This window comes from Elephantulus edwardii, unplaced genomic scaffold, assembly GCF_000299155.1.
Source record: "Elephantulus edwardii isolate Elephantulus edwardi_28Jun2011 unplaced genomic scaffold, EleEdw1.0 scaffold00219, whole genome shotgun sequence".
NCBI classification, from domain to species: Eukaryota; Metazoa; Chordata; class Mammalia; order Macroscelidea; family Macroscelididae; genus Elephantulus; species Elephantulus edwardii.
Window position 1 is genome coordinate 3,632,726 of NW_006399969.1, and position 5,360 is coordinate 3,638,085.

Here is a 5,360-nt window from a genome sequence, read left to right on the forward strand (position 1 = left end):
TAGGTTGGCACAGGATAGGACGGCATTTAGAGCTCTTGTACGTATGGCCACTATGAGTCACAAGTGACTCAATGGCACATAACGACAACATACTAAGACACCCTAGGTGGTGCCCAAACTCTACTGACAGTTGTTTAGAATTTGATTGTTAACTCCGCAGTCACTAGTTTGAACCTACGTACCCTTCCCTACAGAAGAAATACTTGGCAGCCTGATTCTATAAATATGCTTGTTATTGTTTACTGTGGAGATAGAGCCAATGCATAGCTGATGATACAGTGAGTTTTCAGAGGCAGTTAATCCCAGAGGAGAAGATTGCCCATCTTTCTCCTGTGGAGCAACAGGTGGATTTAAACCATGTGCCTCTGGAATTGCAGCACATCTTTTTACAATAAGGCCACCAAACTTGTAAAGATTAGAATCTTGGAATCCTTAGTGAGCAGTTCTACTTTGTTTTATGGAGTCACTATGATTCAGACTCAATTCTAGGGCAATGAGTTTGATTTGGCTATAGAAGGTAAAACATGTAGGAGGAAAAGGAAAAGAAAGAGTGAGGGAGTGTCATGATCAATATCACAGAGGCTTTATATTTTTTTATGTTGACTGGTATAATCTGTTTATACCTCATAGAAATAGCTCATAGAATGAAGATTGTTTTCAAAGAGTAAAAGATAAAAACTGCATGCCTAGTTACAAACCTAACACTTTAATAAGAGGTCTGCCTTTCCCTTTTTCTCCTTTCCCCCTACCCTCTGTCCTCCCACACTCCCTTTAGTCTAACTAAAACTAATCAAGCAATCCACAGATTTAAAACTGTTTGTAAAGTCCATTCATATTTTCATTTATAAATCATTCATTTTTATTTGCCTCTACCTCTGTTCTCATCCATTTTTGCAGACATTTTGATGAAGCAATTGGAATTCCTGCTACAGAGAGGAAATAGGATAAAATTATTTTAACAGAATCAACAGTCTCCTCTGATAAAAAAAAAAATACCACAAAAGGGACTTTCTTTATATTACTTCCATCTAGCAGTGCCTCTGGGGACTCAAGAAATTATAGTCATTTATAAAAAAAGGTTATACAAAATAAATCATTTTGTGAATTGCCAGGAATGTATAGAAAATACATTGGAAAACAGAGGAGTGTATAGGGCAGTGTGAGGTGACCCTTGAGTAGTGGCACTTATTTTTAAGGTCCCCACAGTATTATGACCTACCTGAACAGGAAATATATATAGATTGAAAATTTAATACTGGCTATAATGATATCATAGGAAGGAATTAGTTTATTTTGTTTGAATGTAATCGTTTGCCAAGTCATGACTCAATTATGAAGAACATTAGGGTTCTAATGCTAGACCTAATAAGTTTTACTTGTAGGACCTTGTCCACTGAACTTGGTATATGTGCTGTAGTGCTAAGGGCTAATGTCAGGTTCTAGAATAGAACAGAGTAGGACTCGTAGCAACCCTATGAACAACAGATCTGAATCCTGTCTATCCTATGCCATCCTCACCGTCTCTGATACACTTGAGCCCACTTCTGCAGTCACCATATCAATCTATTTCAATCAGGGTCTTCCTCTCTTTCACTCACCGTTGGCTCTTCCAAGAATGATGTCCTTCTCCAAAGAAGAGCCTTTGTCATCCTTGCCTCCAAGGAGTACTCCAGCTGCATCTTTTCCAAGACAAATCTGCTATTTCTTTTGGCAGTCCATGGGATATTCAGTATTCTTCTCCAACACCACAACTCAAAGTTATCAGTTCTTCTGTCATCCTTATTCATTATCCATATCTCAGATGCATAGATTATAGCCCTGGTGTGTCCACTTGCCATAGAGAGTGGTCACTGTGAAGCTAAATACTGTGACACTGATGTGTTAAATGCGTCAATCGTTACCCATGGCAGACAGTGTTTGATGGTGCTCCCTGATTAAAACAAGCTTGGAAGGAGGAGTGGCATCCACTTCCATAATAGCTTGCCTCCAGAAACCCTGTGAACCTGGAGAGAGGATGAAAGTCACACAAGTGTTGAGGACTTTCGTTCATAGGATCGGGGCCTACGACTCGATGGCACTTAACAACAACAGACACATAGCAAGTAATGGAAAAGACCATAGCCTGGATAGTGTATATAATGTCTCACAAGCAACTGAGCTCACATTTCCCCAACTCTGTATTGAATGACATCATGTTGGGAGCTTGAAGTTGACCATAGTTGGAGTATTTACATGAGGGAAATTGGCAAAGACTACAATCCAAGGCTTACCCTTCTCCTCCACCTCCCCCAATATCCAGTAGTCAAATATTAGCCACATTTCAGCTCTTTTTACTACTTCTTTACAATGTGATAGTCTCATGTGATCAAAATACCAGTTTATGTTTATGTAAATGTGAATAAATAATGGCATATCATTCATCTGACTAGAAGATTTGTTTCTGTTAAAAGGAACAGGCCAACACACTATGTCCACGTTATGTGCCCTGTGATAGGAATATTAAAGAGCTTAGTATTTGTCTTGCCTGTTACTAAGGTTGAAAATCAGTAAAAGAGAAAAAAAAATCCAGTTTGGATGCTACCACCACCCCCACTTCAAAAAAGAAAGTATAATATGATGTAACTGCTAGAACCAAGCATCACCACTGTTGGACAGTACACTCTGGACACCATATATTGGAGTTGTCATTGTTTTGTGCCATAAGTTGCCTTTTCTCAACACCACCCTGTTCAGCTACATTCTATGTGCACCTTGGGTTTTATCACTTCTACTTGCACCTAAGCCTCTTCAAGCACACAAGACAGTTATCCTAACAACCTCCACAGTGGTTAAGTTCATAGGTAACCCCCATTGGCACCACTTTTCACAGGTCAAACATGCTCCTCTCACTGAGCAGATCTCCTATGCCTCTCAAATGGTGGGCCCTACTACTCTTTGTCTCACTCAGATCCCAAGCCCTAAGTAACTCTTCATATTGTTACTAATCACTCCCTGCCTTTTAAAATTCTTAATTCGCAGGATAAAAGCAATGATCAACTTAACTGTGAACCAGCTGCTGCTACTACATCCATTTTCTCCCCTGGTTATTGATCCCTTGCCAACCCAATTCAGCCTCTGAGCCCCAGATCTTCACCCCTGTTCAGCAAGAAGTAGCTTTTCACTAAAGAGGCTGGAAATTAAGGCCTAGACCAAGGTCAAGGGGGAGAATAAAGGATTCAAAGAATAGGTCATGTCAACAAAGAGAGTAAACTGCCTCACCCAACTACCTGAACCATAAACCTCAATACAGCATTCCTCCCTTCCCTCCCTGAAGATCCCTGCTATAAAAACCTGCCCCAATCCACCTTGGGTGTGATTTTCCCTGGTCTATCTTTCTCCAGATGAAGGAATCTCTTCTGGGAACTCCCTTAACAAAGGTACTTTAAGATTAAAAAACAAAAAACAAAATAAAAAAAGCCATCCAAAACTTAGAGATACACAGAAGCATGAAACATTTTTGCAATGCCTCTGGTCTCTAATTTTTCAGCTTTCTTGCACAAAAATATGAAGGTGTTTGGATTAATAGACACAAACACAATAGATCAGGACCTTGGTACAGAAACTCAAAAACACTTCAGCACTGAATTAATGATTATCTATCAGCAAAGGAAAATACCACACAACCCTACTTGGTTTCCAGGAGTTCAACAAATATCCCTTTGAGGAAGAGACTAGGAAAGCTGTGGGATAGCAAGAGTGTGGAGTGCAGCTGAGAACTCTGTGACTAGGGTGAAGGAATGCAGCACTGTTATCACCAAAGGAAAAACTCAATGTCACATGTAAGTACAAAAAGAGCATCTCACCAAGCAACTCTCCTCCCTATAAATCTCCAGAAACGTGTGAGTAGTGTGTCTTCACAGATGGCTCCTGCATAGTGGGGATACATCTCAGTCACTGCTACTCATTTTAGTGTGTAGTTGGGGTTTGTTTTATGTGCAAGAACAAAGGGGTTATTTTTTTTTTCTTCCCTGCATTCTGGAGAGGCTAGTCCTTGGAGGCAAGGATTCTGGGGCTTCGTCTGACATACTTTGGACATGTAAGGAGGGACAGGTCCTTGGAGAGGGACATAATGCTTGGGAGGGTGGAGGGACAGCGCAGGAGGGAAGACCCTCTATGAGGTGGATCGATTCAGTGACTGGGGTAATCGGAATGGGTGTGTCAGAGGCAGTGTGATTGGCACAGGATAGAGCAGGGTTTAGGGCTGTTGTACATAGGGTCGTTATGAGTCACAAATGACTCGAAGGCACATAACAATAACAACAGCTTTGCAAAGCTTGCCCTTGAAATTCAACGGCAGTGAAATGACACTAATCTGTTACCTTCCTTTATTTATATAAAACCCATGTATCTCCATTTATTTTCATTTGTCCATTCATTTGTGACATTTAGCATGTGCCACCTTATATACTAAGTTCACCTTGTGAACTATGGATGACAAAAAAAGAATTGATTCCTTTGCGTTAGGGTGTTGGAGAAGGGACTGCCAAGAGAACAAACAGGTCTGTCGTGGAATGAGTGAAATCAAGTTTCTCTTTGGAGGCAAGGGTTTGTTGTTTGTTTGGTTTATTTTGTTTTATATTCATTTGCTTACGAAGTTCAAATACATTATGTTTCACACTATTCTTCATTTACATTGTGTTTCATACAATTATTCCTATGCATTATGTTTTATAAAATTAATCACCACTGGACCTGCCCATCATTACCCTGTCTTTTCAGGTCCCCACCAGATCCTTCCCTTTTGTTTCACCCCCTCCCTATACATATCAAACTGTGTAACCCTATTGCTTTATCCCTACTCCTTCCAACCTCTCCACTCCCACCATTTTCCCTTTTGTGTCCCCGTACATGTTTCACTAGTTATCCTTCTATTTTTATAATAATGATTTTAAGCAGTATTTGTCCTCAGGAGACTAAGTTAGTTCTCTCAGCATAATGCTCTCTAGTCTCTTCCAAGTTATGTAGTATTTTTTTTAATCATTGCTCCTGAGTGATAAAATTTTGAAGCTCTGTCTCACATACTTTGGGCACTTAGGAATGCCTGGAAGGGTAGAAGGACAGCACAGAGGAGGAAGACTGACACAGTAATTGGGATAATGGGGGTAGGTGTGTCACAGTCAGTGAGACTAGCTTAGGATAGGGCAAGACTCAGAGCTATTATACACAGGATTACTATGAGTCACAAGTGACTCAATGGCACATAAGAAACAACAACGACCTTGTGTAACATGGATAAATCTTGATGTCTTGTGTATATTGTTGTTATGTACTGTAGAGTTGGAACTGACCCATAGCTGACTCTGTGGTGGGTTTGCAGAGGC

General features: G+C 40.3%; 1 pseudogene; it reads right to left on the minus strand.

Annotated features, from left to right (window-relative positions):
• Nucleotides 1-859: 859 nt before the first annotated feature.
• LOC102843610 overlaps nt 860-5,360 on the minus strand; it is a 10,089-nt pseudogene continuing 5,588 nt past the window's right edge.